The 22461-nt window shown below is 36.0% G+C and overlaps 1 protein-coding gene across 3 annotated transcripts in view; it reads right to left on the reverse strand.

The window, feature by feature from the left end:
* Positions 1 to 22461, reverse strand: part of LOC310882614 (uncharacterized protein) — a 232555-nt gene that overhangs the window by 180034 nt on the left and 30060 nt on the right. The window contains exons 2-3 of one of the 3 annotated variants that reach the window (XR_014573052.1): positions 8426 to 8500; positions 3008 to 7380 (exon numbers count right to left, since the gene is read on the reverse strand). The exons of the other annotated variants lie outside the window; for them this stretch is intronic. The gene's annotated coding sequence lies outside the window, so the exon portion shown is untranslated. Of the gene's footprint in view, positions 1 to 3007; positions 7381 to 8425; positions 8501 to 22461 lie in introns of those variants that run through there. 3 annotated transcript variants of the gene reach the window in all.

A 22461-nucleotide genomic window follows, 5' to 3' on the forward strand; every position in this document is an offset into this window, starting at 1 on the left:
CACAGGAAGAATTAGACATACTCAGCACATAATGTCATAATGTAAAATGGATGATCTGATAGGTGTGTATCATACACCTGCCATACTACAATAAAAAGGAGATGTCTATTTGAAATGCGATGTCAAGATTTCCATAAAGACAATAAGCGCTTTGAAAAACTTCATATTACACTTGCATAATCTGAAACGTAGCTATAAAAATGCATTCACTCAAACACGTCTAATGCTGAAAAGGATTGGCCTCTTTTTTTTCCAGAAATGTAGTATGAAGAGTTACACGAACACTACAGTATATTCTCCAAGAGCGTCTGTGCTCTAAAATGATCCTGTAGCAATACCAGCAAGGAACAGCTGCTGCATTTTCGCCCCTAAGGTGGGTGGATTTTAGTGCACAACAGGAACATCTCAAAGTGAGTGTGTACCTATATGTTCCATCTGGTACATGCCGCAGAAATGAGATATAAAATGAAGTCTTTGACTATGCCCTGCCCCAGGATGAGTAAGAAAATAAGTGCAAGCTGTGCTTTAAACCTATTCCTTTTCCCCGCTTTTGTCTAGTCCTGACTTCTAATATGTTGTAACATTGTCAGCTTTTTAACAACAAGAGCTCCAACTCATCTGAACTTCTCTTCCCCCAGAAGGTATAGCTTATACACATCTTCTAATATCTTTTAAAGACACTGTAAAACCAGCATTTTCCTTGTTGTTTTTTTTTTTTTGTTATTTTGTTTTGTTTTCAAAGTTGGCAACTAAGTGGAAAAAGAGAAGGTATTAAAATAAAATCCTCATTTTGTATATTTTCCACCCAACTCCTTCAACTTTCTCTTTTTTTTTCCTTTTTTTTTTTTTTTGTAACTAAGACTAAAATATGTTCCCTATTGGCATGAGTTTACTGGTCCAGGGATTTAGTAGCCAAAGTCTGAACTTGAACTGTTTAACACTGTACCACTTCTATATTTCTCATTCCTCAAATAGAATAATTTTATCAAAGTACCACTGAAAATCAACCAAAAACTATTCTCATTTTAGATATTTTCATTAAATGAAACAAGCAGCAAGTAATGAATCATGCAACAGTTTAAAGAGTGTTAGTTTTTGGTTATTAAATACCATAGCAAAAAAAAAACAAACTATTATATATCCAGCTAGCATACTTGTTTCCATACTTCCTGTTCATTGCAAATTGCCGTATTTCTGTCATTTATTTCCCTTTGTTCTGTCTGTTATCTTTTATACAGAAGATACAAATACTTGATTTATTCACAAAAAGCCTCCAAAATTCCTACTGGATGCAACTCATGTTGGAAATACTTTCTTATCAATTTTCAAGCCCTACTGGTTCATTCTCTAGAACTGATAATTTTAGCATTTAGAAATGTACTTATCCATTCTACGCTTTTTTTTTCTGTACAGAAACAAATAATAAAATTAACTGTCATACATATTTAAATTAATTTTATGCTTTCTATGGAAGTAATTTTAGCTTTTATCTCTATTTAGGATTTTATTTTGTTTATACCTAACTCTGGAACACCCAGTGAGAAACCTTTCCAAAAAAAGTTCATCTAGATCAGGAATACTAAGTCTAATGTTGGGGTGTCACAAAACAAGTGTTAACTGACCTTTTGAAACAGGTACATGAATAACTTATTAGATACAAAGTTTTACAAACAATTATTTGACATACTGCTTTTCCACTGATCTCACAGATATCCAGTGGTCTTCACCACAACAGAGTGAATTATGCAGTACTAAGAGCCCAGATACGTTTGTTAATGCTGCCTTTTACCTGTAAGCTAAATACACAGCAAATTAATGTAAATGTAACTCCAGAGTGCAAAGTTGTTTTTTTATTATTATTATTATTTATTTTTAGCCTGTTTTCAGTGAAGTTACACAGAGGTTTTAGGAAAGCTCAGGATAAGCCCACTGACAAGTGTTTCATTCCAGTGATGTTCTTTGTGGACTAAGCCCAGGCATTTCCCTGCTCAGCCATGCTACGGCAAACAAACACATGAAACACTGCTCTCAGATTAGCTCAGAACAACATCCCTGTTCCACAGCAGCTCAGGGCTGTGCTAACTGTGCTCCTCTGATCACACTGAACTATTGTGCATCTCCAGTATGGGGGCTCACACTAGCAAGTAGGTATGTCTTTACATACTACTGCATAAGCATTGCTTAGGCTAGGAATCAGGCAAATACTAGAAATACTTGTAAATTAAACAAGATCACTCAAATGTCAAACGTTCATCATTTGAGCATGCATCTCCCAGGCTGCAGGGTAAGCATCAAGCTAATGGAAAGTAAAAAAAAAAAAAAAAAAATCATTTGGGGAGGCAGGGAGAGGAGTATGGAAATGCTGAGCGGACTCCTACCACAGCATTTTGAAGGCAGTAAGGTGAGCAAGTGCTTTCCTAATTGAAGAACACAAGGCCTTATTCTGATGTCTCTGAAGTCAGATGATTTACTGATTAATTCAGTGCCAGTAGGATCCAGCTTACAATAAAATCAACTGCCACAGAAAATGGAAAATGGAGAGAAATTAAAGACTAGCTCCCAGCCAGGAAAACCAAGCAGACAGAACGCAGCCCACTTGTGCAGCACGGCACAGGGAATATATTAGCCAGGGTACAGAATGACATAAAACAGTACAACCATGCTGACAGCACTTAGTATCAGCAAAACCACTTCTTGTTAAAGGTGCTCACATCCTGCAAGCCTTATGTGAAGATCACATTACATCTGCTTCCATATTTATCTGTTACAGCAGCATGTGTAGGCCTTGGCCCAGACATGGCCTCCTGTGTGCAGCGCCAACATGTGCCCTTGCTGCTGCTGTAACCCAGTGGAAGAATTCTCTGAGAGAAAAACAGTGAACACGGTGATATAGAATACCCTCTAAGGGTACAGTTTTTGTCTGTCAGTATTTACAGAGGAACGTTAAGCACCTAGAATCTAATGGTTTTATGGCTCACTAGTTCAACAGCGACACAAGCCACCCCTGAGCAGTGAAACAACAGCCCGCCCTGTGCAAACACAAGAATTTACATAAAACAGTCAAAGAACTGCCCTAGTTGCAAAATTATTTGGGGCGGGGGGGTTGGTTGGAGGTTTCCCTTTAGTCTAGGCCAGCACCTGGGGCAGGCTGAATGTGCAGAAGGCAGCCTGTGGCTCCCTAGCCTCATGTCTGTGTCTGATCAAACACCCACTGCAGTTAATAACTTGTGGTTGCTGGGTTGGGTCTTCTGCCAAACACCAAAATCAAATGCTAATGAATTCAAGCCCTACTGGGGATATACCACCATTATAATTCAATACCAATGCAATGCTGTGCTCTTAAAAAAAAAAAAAGCCAAATATATATTTAAGGTTTATTTTCCTGAACTGAAAATTATTCAAGATAAAAGACTACCCTGCAGAAATGCTGCTATATTTGCTAGCATTCAGTAGAACATGTACACATTTCAATAAAGCTTTTCTTTTCTATCTTTAATTTTAATGTGTGCTCTAAAAATTTTATAGCAAATTCAGTAAAGCAGCTTCCACTATATTCTGCTGAAGTCTTCAATAAGAAAAGGACATTGTAATCAAAGATATTTTCATTACATCTTTTCTATCATCAGTACACTTTAAAATGCCAAATGTGATTATTAAGAAATGCTTGTACATTGCTGTACTGTAAATACAGTGCCCTTTCAGGGATAGCAAATAATAATAATAATACCACAGTTAAAATTTTATTATCCAAATCAGTGTTGATAACTGATACCCAACATCAAAAATTGTATACTTTTGAAATCTTTTACAGGTGAGATGCATGAGCAATATAAATCAATTTCAAAAGTATATCTCTAGAAAACAGTTTATTTTCAAATACAATCTTTTTCTAATCATAATGAAAATTTTGCATCCTTCACAATGTCAGACTGCAATGTGCATTGAAGAAGTTTCTCCTTTACAGAAGGATTAAACTTGTTAACAGTGAATATGAAGAAACTCTTTGTTCACTCTGTGCAGTTGAAGAAAATCAATCCTATGTGGGTATTATTTTATAGCTCAATTATCTCATGCAATTAAAATTAATAGCTTTAAAGTGGAAAAATCCTTTCGCTCCTATAACAACCCTGCAAGGCCACAAAAGGGCATGCATGAGACCTGCCGAGTCCTTTATAAAACATTTCAAAGAAAAATTTATGTGATCTCTCTAGTGTAGGGATAGATGGGGTGGGCATTGACGCCACCTATTGTAGCCAATAAACTGAATGTTTGGCACACATCCCAAAGATATCCACTGCTTTACTCTTTTCCTCCAAATTCCCAATCAGATACACGGCTTTACTGGTAAAAGCTTCCACTCAGTACCAAACCAGATGAAAGATTGAGATATTAAAGACTGTATCAATCCTTTTTCATTATTAATTCCTTGATTTACACATATTGTAGATACATATTTATATATTTTTTTTAGATACAGGAATTTTATAGAAAACTGCTGTGAATAGTTATTTCGTCAACTCTCTCTAGGTAGCAGTAAGGGAGACAGTTGTATTTTTCCAACATCTGTTTACAGATATCTGTTGTAACAGGCAGTGAAAATTTCTATTCCGTACCCTACCCCCCAAAAGATTAAGTTTTACGTAATATGCCTGGTGAACCTGCTATTATCAAATAATGAGAATATCAACATAGTAAGGTAACATAGTAAAATAAAAACACAAATCTGTATTTAAGCAGCAGGAATCTTCAACTAACATTTAATACTTGACCTACAGTGTTGAGCATTTATTGGCTGTGAAAGCTGAAAGAAATAGATTAGTAATTCACCATCAAAGACGTGAATAAAAACTCAGTAAGCCTAATGCATTTTTCTTCTGACTTGAAAAGAAAGCTAACCAAGTGTATATTCAAATAAATTATAGTGATGGGTATTTAAAGACCATTAAAATACAAATCATTAAAGCACTATGTATCTTTTAAAGGTAGTCTTAGATAAAGCATGATAAACATTACTGGAACAGGCCATGCTTGAAATCAAAGCCTGAATAAGTAATTTGCTTTGGACTCAAAAGTAATAGATAATATTAACTTTATGTTAAAGAACAAAAATATCATAATTTATTTAAAATGAGTTTGTAATTTTGGGTTATAAACATAGAAAAATCTAAAGGTTGAGCATTCTGGCTATCCCTTTAATTGTCGTCATGAAATTTCTGAAAGAAAATACAAGATACCAGTTCTCACCAACTTTCCTTCACTTCAGTTCTCTGTCAAATATTGCCACAACAAGCCTTAAATCAGCAATGTTTGTAGCTTTTCACTCAGTGATTATCACATCAGTTTCCACTTGGCCATTTTCTAGAGTTTCTCTGTCATTTCCTTTGGGACATGTAAAAAAGAATTTGGGAACATCTCCACTCCAACCAAGGATTTTCCTCTTTTGACATGACCAAGGAAACATTTCCGTTGGAAACTCAGCATACAGAAAGAAAAATAATGCTCTAGCAGAAAGATAACCAAGACATTCCGATGGCTTTGTGTAACAATTACATTCAAAATTAATAGAAAAAAATATCAAAACTAAGAGAGTACTCTTAAAGGACTAGTTGAAAGAAGAATATTTCTAGAACATTGAGCAAACTTCCTATCCTCAGAGAAGCGTTTGGAAATTTGGAAAAACTGTTCTCTACACATCAAATTCATTCCAACTAAAGGTCTGACAAACCTGAGGGAAAATTTATTTCGGCCATCTGAAAGAGTCACTGAAATTATGTACTTAGCACATACCTGTAACGTATTGCAATGTATGAACACATAGGCAATTATCAAATTTGTTGTACTCTAGACCTTCCTTGCTATTTCCCTATGTAGCTTTGGTAAAAGACTGCTGATTAAACATATACCTAAACTTTTGAAATAAATCTTTATCCAAATTTTGTGTGCTCTTAGCTTTCACAAATAGCACTTGAACATCTTACAGAAATGCTATATAGATAATGGTTAACCTCTTCAGAGTTTTGACATGAATCTTTACTTATTGGAAATACTTCTATTCTTGCAGCAGTGGGAAAAACAAACGCCTTCCCCCAACCGCCACACCACCCCTTTTTTTAAGCAATATTACCAAGTAATAACAAGAGAAAGTAGCATTAAGTACAATGAGCACTAATCAATCCCAATCTGTTCCTAACTACAATTAATTAGATTGCCGTGTGCCATATAAACGGATTTTTTTTTAATTAGATGTTTCATTTATTGATTGTTTAGACACATCAATACACACTGCAAGGGATTTTTTCCTTAATAATGGAGTTAAGCAGGCAAAACATTAAGCAAGTTGCCAATTAGCTGATTAGGTGTCTGATTCTTTTCCCTTAAAGACAGACACAAACTCTTACTTATATCAGTGACTGTAGAATAAACATATCACAATACAGCTGTACTTACACAATTCTCTAGTGCCCTATGTATTTTGCTAGAAATGAGTAAGAACAGATGTCATCTTTGGAGAAGCCATTTGAAATTTAAGAATAAAGTTTTCACTCCCTTCATCCAAATGCCAGGAATGAGGGAGACAAGTGTACTTACTTTGCCTTTCTCCTGCCACCCTGTCCAATGCTAGTTCCCAGCCCTTGAGTGTGTTTGTTCAGCAATTTCTGTGAGGCGACAATATTTTTGGTATCTTCATTTACGTGCTCTTTCAATACACTTCAAAATGTGCTTTGAAAGCCCTCGACAATTTTAAGTATGGCAAATAAACAGTTACATAAAACGTAAAATTCATACCAATGGATTAAACAACAAGCCAGTCTCTAGTCCAGCTGTCTAAAACCTGGTACAAAACCTGACTTAGTAATCTCTTTCTTAAGGGCTAAGAAAAAAGGAAGATAACGCAAACTCTGAAGTCTGGTGCAACTGAATCATAAGAGACTATGCTAGAAATTAGTTCCAGTGACCTAGAAAATAATGAACAGCCAACAAAGGTGGGTAAATCTCACATGGAGAGGGACATAGAAACCACTTATCACAGAGGAAGGGTAAATGTAACTTTCTCCCACGAAGCTATTGCTCAGTAACTGCCTGCACTGCACTCACTGAAAGAAAGGCAAGGTGAGCTACATGACTTCGTTTGTACCCTCTTAAAGGTCATTACTGAAACCCAGCTGAGAGGTGGTAACTGCTTCACAGGCCTCCCCAGATGACGGTGAATGTCTGAGAAAAGGATTGTTTCCAAATGGATTTGTAACACAGCGACAAGAGGGTCCAAGGGAGCATCAGGCCTTGTGGTGGCAAACACAGGTGCAGGCTGCAGATTGGCATCCAAAACAAACGTGGAGAAGTGGAGGAAGGTCACTTTTGGCCCCCAGATCACAAGATAATCTGGAAAAATACAGGCTTCCGGAAGAACAGGAAAGAGCCACCTTTATAACTCCACTGCTATCTCAAACACATTGTTGTCTAAACTTTTTATTTAATCATAGTAAGCTCATCTATCTCTACTGAACTTCCAATAACTGAAAAAAATCAACATTTAAAATAAGTGGTAAAAAGAAGGGTTTTATCTACCAGAGTTATCATAGCTCAATTTTTATTTTGGATCTTGAGTTAAATCATTGTACGTTTTTGTCATTATTTGAAGAAAAGCATAAACCATGAAATTAAGCATACATCATTCACCAACTACAAAACCCAACAAAAATAGTAAAAACTCATCATTAGCACCTTTTATTTTTCTGCTTCTCCAGCAGTTTTTCTGTTATACTTTGGTGAAATTAGGTAGAGAATTTCTCAAGTTTTAGACAATTTCATTGATATGCACAGATGCCACGTAAGTCTTCAAAGAATTTGGCTGTACCCTATCGCATTGCATTATCACCACTGTTGGTGTAATATTAGAGCACACAGTCTAATATGGAAGGAAAAGGAGGTGGGAGGAGTAAAAATAATGCAGAACACAAGAAGGAATTGTGTGTGGTGTTTCTGTGGCCCAGGCTAAATCTTTGGCCTGTTCATGTATATTTTAAAGTAGCAATTCTATTATTAGAACCAAGATTTCATTTTAAATCCACCTTGGGCAGTTGGATTATTAGGTTAGAGTATATCAAAGAGCACTATCTGCCAGCCACTGCTCAGAAAGGTCAGTCTTACAAGGAAGCATTTCAAAATCCTTTCTGAAATACATGATAAGAAGGAAACATTTAAAACAAAAAGGAAAGAAAGATGGCGAAACGTTTGATATCATACCCTCATACATTTTTCCAAGGGAGAGAGACATCAAGGCAACCACATTTTGGAAAGATGACATTAGAGGGGAAAAAAGAAAAAAAAAGAAAAAAAACAAACACAGCATTGATGGGTTATAAATAGAGCTTCATGATCATGTAGTTTGTGCTTTAGCTGTATACAAAGTCATGATGAGTCTTACCACATTCATTTCTCATGTAATATTTTTCATATTTCCATTTTTCAATGCATGGTAATTGGATGTCTTTGGTATAAACTGTGAAGGAGAGAAGTGAAACCATTATTAAAAATTAAAAAATAAAAAAAAAGGAAAAAAGATCAGGAACTGCTACATAAACATGATGCAATTTTAAAACATGGAAAGATAAAATTTTGCCCTAGAAAACTGATAGAAGCACTAGAAGAAAATGAGATGGATCATGCAGCTTGATGGCTTGATCCTCAGCCTCTTCCTATCTTTGCATACGTATTTATCGGTCACTATCTGAGTGCACATATTTGCAGGATATGGAGTCACTTCCCTTCAGCTTCATTGCGTGTAACAGCTCTGGGTCTTCACCACCGAAATTCAGAACATACTCTGGGCTCGAACATACTCACTTTCTTCTGCAAGTTGAACTTAAAGGGCAGGACAGAGTGAGGCAAGAGATGAGAGCCAGGAGTTGTCTGAAAATTATCATCACTACAATCTTTGTATCTAGAACAGGTCTGGAAAGCTCCAAGTGATCAAATGGGACCCCTCTGGAGACTTTAGCAGTGACATTTTAAGGGAACCATGATGGTAAAATTTTCATCCATTTCTGTAAGATGATAGGTGTTCAAAGGAAAGGCTAGAAGTTCGGAGTAGTTACACTCTCAGCTGGAACTCCCCTGGTTAATCTCAGGCATCCAGTGCCTCAAGTGAGGCTGCTGTCTGCTGTCTCATATCTACTCAGAGATGAGAGAGTTTTGAACACACTTGTAGCTGCAAATGCACATTTTAACTTAATGCCCTCAGTAGCCTCCACTTTCAAGCACCAGTCATGAAAGATCCAAACTAGGGACACGTAGTCCAGCAACAGTATTGCTTTCATGCTTTAAAGCACTCCTAAGATGTTTCTCTGCCACATTAAACAGAACAGAACTGGGAGCAAGAGTTTCCTAAATCAGGAGAGAATAATCATGACAATTAAGATGTATTTAAGCTTTTGTGCTGGCTGCTCTTGCTGCTGGCAATCTGAACAACAAAAGCTCATTTCTAATGGCAACTTACTTGAGGGATCCAGCGTTTGGATCAAAGGACAGTTAATTCTCTATAATTTAGACTTCTAATATCCCCTTAATCATACTTACAAAGAGCTCAGCAACATCTGAGAGTACAATATACACTTGCAAACCATCATAAGACGTGAAAATGATTCGAACATAACAAGATATAAAAGTTGGGTTCTTAAAAAGTTGCACAATAATCTGATCTTTAATTCAGTTATCAGTAATCTATTCAGTAGCTTGCAAAACATTCATCCGTCTTATAAACAGGAGCAAAGGTCTAGTAAAAAAATAAAAAATAATAATAACCCAAATGCAATGAAATAGAAACAAAAATAAGTATATTTGGATAGTTCTGTAACCATCCAGTTAAACATGATGACTGAATGACAGAACACCCTGGATCTAAGATGAAGTAGATTTTCTTTTAATTTTCAAAGCCTGCAGGACAGGTCTGTTACTGCTAATGAAAGGCCAGCTGATTTCAGCAGAAAGGTTAGATTTCAATTAATTATCCCCGTTGAATGTCTGAACCTTGTCCAGCTACAAGCCTTGATAGAAATAGATCAAATAATAAAATATTGCCTGGATTATTAATGATTTTCCATCAGTGATGACTGCAGTACAAAACCAGAATAGTATCTGAAGCTTTCATCACACTGTACTAGTTCTAATCGAGTTCTTTTCTTGTTTTTGCTGTTTTATTTCCAAAGCGATCACACCATATGTGATTATAAATGAGGTTGTTAAGGGACTGAATTCCCATTTACACATCAGAAAGTTCAATCACCTTTGCAGAAGACCTCAGGAGACAGGTGATCCCTTTAGAAATGTGATACAGAAGTGTTTAAAGTCAAGAAGCTTCAATTTTGAATAGCCAGAATGTCCATGGCGCCATCAAGAAGGAGGCCTGACATGAAAGACAGAGCACGCTCAGACTGTTGAACTGGAAAGAAGGCTAGAAGTATGATGGTAGTTGCCATTTCTTTTTCTAAATATACGAAGGTCCATGAAAAAGAATGGAAGTAATCCGTTTCATCACATTCAGTGTGACTAATGGAAGCAAGAGAAAATTAGGTCAGATATTATGAAACGTATTTCTAATAAAACCAGTGCACCGATTGAATAGAGTAAATTAGAAACAAAGGACTGAGGAATGATTGATCCTTCCTGGACAAGAGAAAAAGATGCTGTGTTCTCTCCCTTTCTCATGAAGCTTCACATCCTCAGGTGGAAATCATAACTCATTGCTGTTATTACTCGTGTGGATGCTCAATGAATTTTTGTTTAGTCAAAAATTTTTAATGAGGAAAGAACACCCCCCCCCCTTCCCCATATGCAGTGTTACAGAGTTTGACATTTATCACATTAAAATATGTTTTGTACAATGATAGACAATTCGGTGACAATGGAGGCATTATATCACCACTTTCCATCTCACTGAATTTGACATACCTAAGGATTAATTCTTGCACAGTAGAATGGCTTGTGTGAGAGGGTTTTTTTTGCTTTTCTTTAGATCATATGTTTGGCTCATCATTAAAATCACATCAACTGTTTGGGAAGAATTCTTGTTTAAGATGGTACATGACTTAATCATGACTAGGTGTAGGAAAAGGAAAAATTAACTGAAAAAACTGTAAAAAATTAACTGTAAAAAAAACAGGAGACAGTTAAGTCCAAAAACTTCTGCTAATGGAAAGCACCTGGTGACAGACAATAGACTTACAGGTGTACCTGTTTGGATAGCTAAGCATGGGCCAAAAATGCCTGATACCTGATTCTCAACCAAATCCAGCTTTCACAACAAATCAGTCTGAGTTCTCACTAAAGTTGAAAATCAATTTACAGCAACACAATGAACCTGAACAACTCTGGCAAACTGTCATTCCTAAGCTAATACACTATTCAGCCTGCATTAACCATCCTGAGACGTTTACCCTTGAAAAACATTCAATATTTTCTTAACTTTGGTTGGGTGACCAGAGAAGTTAGCTAGTCACATCAACTCTACGTGACACAATATATATTTCATGCAACTATGGCATGCCTTAGTGACTTTTGCTTGTTATATTTGACAGATGGTTATTAAGGCAAATTTCTGAAAGATATCGATGGCCAAAGAAAAATCCAGAAACAGCTTATATATTTTAGGATACAACTGTCACAATAAATTCTAAACAAGCAACAGGGGAAAGAGTGATTGCACTGAACTACTGCAAGAGTGAGACAAACTGGGGTAGGAAAAAGTAGCTATAGCATTGCTGGTGCCAGCATCAAAACCAAATGACTAGATTTTTCTACTAATAGCCTTGTGGCTTTGCTCAAAGACATGCTCATAGTTTAGAGGAGTTGGCATTTGACATTTTTCCCTTGTAATAAGTAATTTGTGTAATAAAGCTGTGAGGAAATTGAACTTGTCAGCATGTTAAATGCGTTTGTCTCCAGGAATATAATAAACTACACATGTGGAATTGATAGGATTGGAAACTGAAATTCCCTGTGATTTAAAATCTAATTTGTCATTAATTTTTTTTAATCCACTCAGATGCTCAAGTTTTACCAGTTAACTATGCATAATAATTTAATTTTAAATTTAAATGAAATAGAGGGCATAACTAGGCATTGAAAATAAACATTACCCAAGGCAGATAGACTGGTAGAAAAAGTATTTAAATCAGTGCGTTCTAGCTTTTCAGTAACAATACAATATTGTAAGAGGACGCAGTTGAAAAATGACAAGATTGTGGCATAAAAATAGTATTTATGTGTGCGTGTATGTGTAGAACATACATGCTCTACATTTAAATAGTAAGGCCAGACTCCTGCAAGTTACAGTCTACACTTGGAACATATATTGTAGAACATGTATTAATTTAAAATAGCTACATGGAGCAGCATGGGATTAGTTGCATTGCGGTTTTGTTTCTTCTCTTGCCTTACCAGCTAGTGCTTACCTTGAAAACACAACAACAGGAGGAAAAAAATTAGATTTATGAGCTGTTAAACAAAGCAGATTTCTGTTATGACCTTAACTGACAACGAGTAAATTACTCTGCAGTTTACAAGCGGTGATTATATTGTTTCTCAGAGTGAACTAAAAGGCGAAGGGGAGAAAGCTGTAAGATATAAAATTGACATTTTTCCATGGTGGTTTAAGGGTTTATACAGAACTCTTTAATCCATTTTGGCACCATATATCACATCTTTAGGTGGAAAAGACTTTCAATTTACTAAAACAACTTGCTTTTCTTAATCTATTATTTTTACATGCAGCTTTGCAGTCTATTTACCTGAGTGTGTTACAGAAAATGGAAGACCACATTTTCTTTTGCCCAGTTTATAATGTAGCTTAACTAAATGTACGAGAGGAGAGAAATGCAATAGATTTGAGTATCAACATATATATATATATGTATATAAATATAGATACAGCACTGCATGCAACTTATCAACCTAATGTGAACTTTTAAAGGTAATAACATTATCCAAATGAAGGTCATACTCTGACAATGCGATCTTAAAGGCACTATAATTGTAGATTCAATGTTAAGAATAAACAGACAACTACCTAAGATTTCAAGCTGCAACAAGAAATATCTAAAGTCAGACTTTTCCCTTCCCCAATCTTAATTAAGATTTTTTTCCCCAGAGCATCTTATTTTTATAGACATATTTTATTATTTTCTTTGAAGGCCAAAAGGCAACATAGGCCAGCATAGGCCTATAAAGGCCTAAATTTAATTACTGACCTTGCCACAGATATTTTTTGAATGTGGCTAAGTCTCTTCATTTTAGTGTCTATTTTCAACCTGTGAACTGATATAATGACTTGTAGCACTTCCTGTGATCATCCTGGCATTTCATGTTAACAAATGCCCTAATGTGAAGGGAATTAGGGCAAACCGGATACCTTTAATTCTCTATTCTTATGGAAGATTAAAATGTGCATGTTTTAATATTTCATACTGCAAGACTCAAGTTGTAACATATTAAGTATCGCTCAGGGATGTGACAAGTCAGAGCATTTGCAGTTTGTGAATCTTCCCATATCAAACATGACACAGACACATTTGCACTTTGTCGTATTGGGGAACATTTTCCACATGGGAGGCAGGCTGTGGCGAGGAAGAGCACCCAGGTCATTTCTGGGGGTATAAGGTGTGATTAGAAGGGGAGAATCTTGAATTATACAAAAAGTAGATGGGGAGTTTTTCAAGGCAAACATTTAATTTGGGCCCTGAGTTCTCTTTACACTCTGTCCGAGGCCTGCTCCCAGCCTCCAGGCCCACTCCCAGCCACACTATGTCCATGTATCCCTCCCCTCTGTTTTTTTCCCTCAGCACGTCATGTTGTTCCAAGTTACAGTGCTCCCTCCATTTCCCTCATTTACTCACTAGCACTGCTGTCCCTGCAAATACATGTCATGCACAATATAAAGCTCATCAAAGAGGACATTTATTTCTATGGCAGTAACATTTCCTTTCATAAATATCTTGCCGGCTTATAACGTACTGTGTTGTCCTCTCCTCTCTTCTCTCACTCCCCTGGGGAACAATTTTCTTTAAAAGCTATGCTAGAAATTGTCAACAAAATATATGTATAATTGATATACGAAAGGTGACTTTGCTTGCATTGTTCCACTACTATAGCAAATAAGAATCAAACTGAAACCCACATGCTTGTGTATAGAAGTGCTTATTCAGCTGCCCATAATGTACCATTTCTCATTGTTTGATACGACCAGGAAATTACATATTTTGAGATCCTATTAGATGTTAATATCCAGTAAATATCTTCAAAATTTTTTTCTGTTCTGCCTATCTACCTCCCTGATTTAGGAGGAATCCTCCTTAAAATTTCATGTGGTAATTAGGTTTACTATTTTTTTTTCACAAGGACAGATACATGTAAGTACATGCATAAGGAGCTACTACCACCAGTGAAAGCACTTTTTTTTTTTCCTAACCTCCACCCTTGGCAAAGTGTTGTAGGGTTAAAATTTCAAAATCTTGTAACTATTTACGATTTGCAAAAACAACTATAGAAACATCACCTTACAGGGAACCCACAAGCTTTGTGGAAGTTAGATTTATTACGGACTAGTGCTGTGACACACTGAATATTTTCAGGTCTCTAGTGTAATATGATTCATGTCACTCTCCAAATGATTCCTACTGCTGGAGGCAAATAAAAAACTTTCAAATGCAAGTGTTAATTCATGAACTTCTGCTGTAGCCTTGTATACAGTCAAACCTGCCCCCACTGGGACAGTGAGAAGCACAAGAACATGGTTTTTGCAACAGGACTTGAGAACTCCTGATGATGGCCCTAGGAAATGCAGCTAGGGACCAACAACTCCATCCAACAGAAGGTTGACAACCATTGTACCATCAGGGACATACATGGGTGATCTTCTTTCCTGACAAAATACGTTTCTGCATCTCTGTGCTCAATGTTCACCTCAAAGCCAGTGAATGGAAACGCAGCTTGTGTTTCAGTTACAAGTAGAGATGTAACAAAAAAACCACTACTATCCCACGGGCTACACTGTGTAACAGATTATTCTACAATTATCTACAATGAGAAGCTTAGTTCATTAACAAAAAATCTCTAAAGCATGTAGAGAATATTAACTGTAACAATTTGCACAGGTATGCCTCAACATAACAAATACAGTCTTCTATAAACCAGCCACAAAAAGGCTTGGTTAATACTAACAGTAATATTAATAGTAATATTAATATTTTACTTAGTAAAATATATGCAGGACTTCGTCTAAAACAATCAAATTAAAAATGACCCAAACCTCTTCTCTCATGTTAATCAGATTATTCTGAAAGGTATAATTTCGAAGAATTTTGCCACTTCGCTTTTTTTTTTTTAAAAAAAAACTTCCAATAGACAACTTAAAACTACTAAACTAAGGTTTACCTAAGAAGTTTTGTTTGTTTGTTTTGTTTTTGTTTGTTTGTTTTTTAAGTTTTGTGTACTACTTAATTGAAATTCTTTATTTTTCCCCTAATTATGCCTTTTATTTTGTTGAATAATAAAAACCTTAATCACAGTATCTGTATTCCATTTTAGCTATATTGTTTGGGATTTTATTTTAAATTTGTAAATGAATAACATGCAATTAAAAGTGACAGAATGACAGCACTATAAATTCTTGTTCACCCATTTAAAAAAAAAAAAAACCTGCAAGCAAGTGAATGCTTCACCACAAGATGACATCAAGGTACTTTAATCTCACTTAGAATATCGACAATAAGAATATAATTGAAATTAATGTACTTTTTTTTAGCCCTAATAAAACTGTGAGTATTGCATGTGTGAAGATGCTTCTGTAGTATGTTCTTTGATACATGACAAATTGGCTGCACTTGCTTTAGTGGCACGGAACAGATCTGAGTTACTGAGCTAGAGATGAATTTATCATGGTTTCTTGCAGGGAGAAAAGATTTCCCCCTATACTTTTCCTTCACTTTTAAGATGGAAGTTTGGAATATTCATCTTTACTCACCAGGTAAAATTTTATAGTATTTTAAATGAGACCGATGAAGAAAAACTCAAAGATTAACAAAAGTCCATGTGTGAATTAAAATTAAATCTTAGATGCTGGTTAACAAAATTCAAATAAGAAGAGAATCACAAAATTCTGTTTGCTTACAAGACATTATTGCAATGCAGCAATGAGCTGCAGCCCACTCAGATTACCCTCTTCTCTAATGCTGACAAAGTAACAGTGTGAAAATGTGAGCAAGAAATGCCCTGTGCATGAATGTCCTCTGTCAGCCTGTGTTCCTTGGCTGAAAAAAAATACTTTTTTTTTTCTGTGAGGTAGTTTTTTTCTGCATAATAATGTGACCGTTCTCATCTGAAAATCTTTTGCTACACTAATTTCAAATGAACAAACAAACAAACAACTTTGGGTTTAAACAAGCAAGAATATAGACAGCCAAAGTCCAGCTGAGAGAGAGTTGTAGGCCATGTTCAATTTTTACGAGAATATTAAAATTCCCACTGGATTAGAAAAAAAGAAGCAGATACTCACAATTTCATGATTATGTTAAAATGTCAATGGAATTATATTTACCCACATGAGTTTATGATTTATCAGTGTGGTTGTCATCTATCTGAAACTCTACTTTGTAAACACTGGTGACATTTACACTACTTCATGGGATCACAGAAGGATTAATTAAAAATATGCATCAAAGGGGCCTACACCTAAAGGGGGCCTACAGGAAAGCTGGGGAGGTACTCTTTGTCAGGGAGTGGAGTGAAGACAAGGAGTAATGGTTTTAAACTAAAAAAAAAAAAAAGGTTGATTTAGATTAAATATAAGGAAGAAATTCTTTACTATGAGGGTGGGGAGGCACTGGAGCAGGTTGCCCAGAGGAGCTGTGGATGCCCCAGGTTGGATGGGGCTTTGAGCAACCTGATCTACTGGGAGGTGTCCCTGCCCATGGCAGGGGGTTGGAATTAGAAGATCTTTAAGTTCCTTTCCAATCCAAACTCTTCTAAGATTTTGTGATCAAGTATAAGATTACTAATTGATCCTAAATTCATTTTTGAGGCCAAAGACTTGTCTTTTTCAGACATAAAATTTCAGTTTGCATTTCCAGAGCTTCATCCTTATGTAAGTGTTTATGTGGTCCAATGCTTGGTTGTTTTTATTCAACACAAGTTATTTTACGGAGTTGTGAATTGGAAATCCAAATAGCAAAATTCTAGGAAAACACAAACATTCTGCATAAATTCTGCCCAGATTTTCACAGCTGAAACATGACAGTTTGGTACAGAAACATTCAATAAAAACAACAGTGTGTGCTACTGTACTTTCAGAAACTTTCTAGACACCTGTTGGAACAAGGTAAAAAATTTCAGGGTGAGCTTTCTTTTTTTAGACCATGATAGAGAAGTAGGAATTGTGGCATATTTGGGGTATATGTCCTGACCATGATTTCACAGACTTCTTAGTACCTTCAAGTTATATCTCCTTCATGTATCAGGGCCAAAAGTGATGCAAAGCAGCATAGCAAACTGACCCTCGGTATGAAGGGTCAGGATTGAATTGGAGATTCCCAGCAAGGTTGGAAAGAAAATGAGAATCTCCCTGGAAAAAAAGGGACTACTGGAGTACCCGTCACCATTTATTTAGGCTTGTCTAATAACCACTCACTGTGCAGTACATACATGGTAAAAAAACACACTAGGACCTAAACCTCCTTCATTTGATAAGGCCAAAGTGACTGTTTTATCTAGCACTAGTTATCAAGTCCACATAAGCTTCTAGCAAGCACGGGAGACTCATTACAGAAAAAGAATAACAACAGATGTACCAAGAATTAATATTTAATTAAAGCATCCCAGAAAAGCTGCATTTCTTAGTTGTTAGGTATATTATGTCAATAATAGAAAAGTATAGCTTAAGAACTTGTCTTCACTATAAATGGGACGAAGTCTTCACAGCTGAAGAGTAAAACGGTCTTATAGAAAAATGGATTGTGACAGCCAACATATCTGAAACCCACACAGTTGTCATTTAGAGTCACTCAAAGTTCATTTAATTTTCTTCAGCAGTTCTTTTTCCTGCCACACTCCCACCACTCTGGCCATCTATTCCTATCTCCTTTATACATTTCCTTTTTTTTTTTTTTTTTTTAACTACTTCAGCAGATGTTTGTTTTAGACATTTCTTCCAGCTGTCATGTATCAAAGACAGCTTGGCAGCTGTTTTAGGATCAGTGCATAAACTTTTCCCGCTACTGATAGGAAGTGGTGCCGAATGCTTGGGGGAACTGACACCACATGGATATTTCTCTTTGCCACTGATACCACCTTAATATATCTTGATTTAATGACAGCCACGCATGGGTATTGTGAGTTGCCTTTCTTTTTCTTGGCACCCATTCTGAGCCACCCCAAAGATATTCTTTGATATGAGGTGACAAGGAATCCTTTGTTACACAGAAACATAAACTGTCCTGAAACCATTCCTTAAGGCCTGGTAGGGCTTGTGTCAATCACTTGTTTCACAGCTCGCTGCTCTTGTCCAGCTGAGTGAAATCTCCTCTCCTTGCAGTAGTTTAGCACTTGAATTTATGGAAGATACCATGCACCCACGTGAAATGATATCATAGAGAAATATTATATGTAATACTAAAAGAGACAAATTTTGCAAAAGAAAACGCTGCAACAGTCTGGAACAATGACTGAAAATAGCACAGTAGCATTAATACGTAGTGCCATAATTCAAAATGTTGCTTTAGCAGGTAGGAGTGGGAACTTAAAGCACATTATGCTCTTTAAGAATGAAGTTTACAAATTAACTTTAAGAATGTGTAATTTTAAAAATATACATGCCAAATAATGTTTACTTTATACCAGGAACTCCCCTTTAAACTGTTTTATAGGTTCCACAGCAATTCTGGCATTCTTCAAGAAAAAACTTGCAGAATAGCTTTGGCATGGACATCTTTAGAAGCTGCCCAACTGGCAGAAAAGCACATATTAGCACAAGACCCAGATAAAAGATGATCTGAAATGAGGACAAGACTAACAGCAATGCATATAGGCTGTTTTCCTGCACTGGCAAGACAAACAGTTGCTAAATAACATTAAAAAAAAAAAAGGCAACCCAGCCAAAAATGCCAATTCTGCTTTTTCTGCCCTTAAATGAAGAAAAATTTAGGACACAGAATGACATTTGTAAATGCTCCAGGATCAGCAAAGATTTTTTTATACACAAATACAGCCTTTCACTTCTCTCCATTTCTGCTAGATGCGCCCAACTTGATAATCCTGGCACAGCTCAACAGCTCAAGATACAGCAGCTCAATGCTATGAGCAAGCACACCCAGTGCAATAGCACGGCTGTGGGCAGCACTGAAATGGTGCAGATAAAAATGCAGAGTATTTGACATACCAGATTCATTTGCAGGGAAAGTAACTGCTATTCAAAAAGCCACAGCAATAGATAACCTCTGTTATCTAGTCTGCCCTTTGGCAATAAGGTGGTTCGTGACAGCCAATTACTACCTTTTCCAAAATTTGCCTTTTTAGTTGCACGTGAAATATAAGATCTGTTTTTACCAAAAAAAAAAAATCTAATGAGAATTTTGGGTTCTTAGACCCTTAAAAACAAATACAAGTAAAAATAAAGAAGTTATATATTATTTTAGCCATCCTGCATGATACCCAACGATAATTCTGATACCTGATATTGCCCTGTTATCACAAAGGCACAGGCTGCTAGCATCACTTATGAAATTACGTATTTTACTGTAAGTCACCCCTGTGTGGCAGTCAGTCCTTAGTCTGATCTTTTACTGTACCTAAAATAAATAAGTAGTAAATAGTTTTAAAAGCTATGTAATGCATTAGAGCATTTTGAGACAATATGAAAGAAGCTACTTTTTCTATCCGGTGGCAGTACACAAATTTTAAGACTAAACCCAGCAAGCAGAAACTATTAAATCTCAAAGGAGGAAGCTACGTTAGCAATCACTATGTGTAATTCCTAAATGAACTTCTGTTTCTTTGTGTTTTTTTTTGTTTGCTTGTTTGTTTTCTTTTTCATTTCTATAGTGAACTGTCCTGCCATACGACACCTGGGAATTCTCTCCAGCAGAATTCTTTTATGAATGTGAAAAATTCATTACAGCTCACATACCTACCTACGGACACAACTTTCACACTTGGGATTGAGTACTTTCAGATCACTTCTCATTGATTAAAATGTTTTACACTAAGGTTACATATAAACTTATTTCTTAGTATGAGATGTCAATATCATCGTAGTTGAAGAATGATTGAGCTGAATGAAATAGTATACTTCAAGAAAAGTATTCTGTTGTTGGCTAAATCGGCAGTCAGTATCTAGCAAGAACAGCACAGGGAAAAGTTCCTTCCAAATTAATGATTTTTTGAAAATCTGTGATAAGCAATCTTATGAAGGTTGCTAGAAAATCACATTGTTATCAGTAAGGTTTGCATCTGTCAACTATCTCTACAGCCTCTTATACCAATTCTTCTCAAGAAGGCCACTAGCAGGAACTTCAACAATATCAAATGTTCCAACAAGATTCAACAAAAAGGAAAATGGATTCATGCTCTTATACTAAACCATACTTTTCCTCCAATATCGAGCAAATCAAAACCTAAACAGAGTCATCCAAGAGCTTACCTAAATAAATAAATAAGATTTTGCTCTTTACCTTTAGCTATAAGCTATAAAGCTATATATATAAAGCTATAATCAAATTTTTAAACAAACAATGATAGCCTAACATTTAAACTATAAATCATATCCAATAATTGGAGAAAGCAATTGGCCTTGGGACTAAGTACCCCAGTTCTTTATTCCCAGGAAAAAAAAAATCATGGGAATATTTAAGTTCACGCTGGCATGGACAGGTACATATTTTAAGAACCTCAGACCCTGACTTCGGAGTTTATCATGGTGCATTCACCTCTGCACAGCAGTGGCTTTTACCATACACCTGTATTCTCCCAAAGGTATGCAAAAGCAAGACTCTCTCAATGCTTATACTTCCTCTTAGAAAAAATTGAACATTTTTTGGCTATGATTGAAGACACTAACAAAGAGTAACTTCTAATGTCACCTAATAAATATTCTATAAACAGCCAGATCTCTCACTCATGCATTAAATATTTTATAGTCCCTACTGTCTATAAAAATAAATTTGAGGGCAATAAAATTAAGCAAATGGAAAAAAAATCTTAAGATGGTTTATCAACAAGATGAATTTCATATTAGAAAAAGCCATCAGTTTATTTTAACAAAAAACAGGCAGTTGTAATTAAATCCAGCCATTTGAACTGACAGAGCAATGATTCTTCTAACATTAAATGTCTGTTGCATGCTTGCTATTCCCACTTTTAATGCATAACTGGTTCTCTAAGATGGAGAATCCAGGAGGGGTAGGACGTCATTCACTGGCAGTTTTTGTTGGATTTTTCTGGCAGAAATTAGATGAACAGGGAGACTTTAAATTTACATAGAATTTAAGAAGAAAATGTGAATTCAAATAACAATAATTGATGCTGCTAGTCACATTTTATGGCAGGAACATAATAATCTATAACAGAATTCAGGAAAACTCATCCAGATCCAAACCTACTGTTTAAAACCAATCTGCCATTGTCCAGCAGGTCTCTGAAGTTATGTTACTCATGTTTTTCATCCACCTGCCATCATTCTCTTCAGGCTAAAGAAGACAGACAAGGCAGAAAGTAAAAGGTGGGGGTAGGGGAAATAGGAAGTGGATATTTCTATTTATATTAGCGAAAAAGGAAAAAGAACGGTAGTTTTGAATTACACTTCAAAAGCTGGGAATTCTGCTGTGATCTTCAAAACTACTCATTCCAAAATGCCTCACTTCAGTTCCTCGAGAGAAATAACGTGCACAAGACTAAAAAACGTAAATTTCCCCTTTAGTATTTTATATTTTTAAAAGGCAAAATATAGAGAGAGCAGGGAAAAAAAAAGTTAATAAAATAATCTCTAGCATCTCACTTTTTAGTAGCCTTCTCTTCAATTTTAGGGTATGTTCCTTGTAGCCCAATTTCCTTTCAGACTCTTTTTCATTAAGGCTATAATTTTGGAAGGGTTCAGGAAGTCTGTCTTGATGCTAAACCTTGCCAGAGCAACAGAAGGTCAACATGAAGGGATGTGAAAATTTTCTTCTTGATTTTGGAGCAGCAGGTCATTCCTGCTATTATAAGTATACAGGTGAGAGGCAATTTGCAGACAGAACTTGGAATAACGAAGGCTGCACAGCCAGTATCACCACTGCCATCCACAAAGTGTGGGGAGGTAATCTGAGGGCTGCTAGGGGTCAGCCTAAATGCCTTATTGCTATTGCATACCTTCCTTATTTTTGCTCAGTGTTTCTGCTAGGTTTCAAGAAGTCAGGCCAACCCACTTGAAGAATTCTTCCA

This window comes from Anser anser (assembly GCF_964211835.1).
Source record: "Anser anser genome assembly, chromosome: 16".
NCBI classification, from domain to species: domain Eukaryota; kingdom Metazoa; phylum Chordata; class Aves; order Anseriformes; family Anatidae; genus Anser; species Anser anser.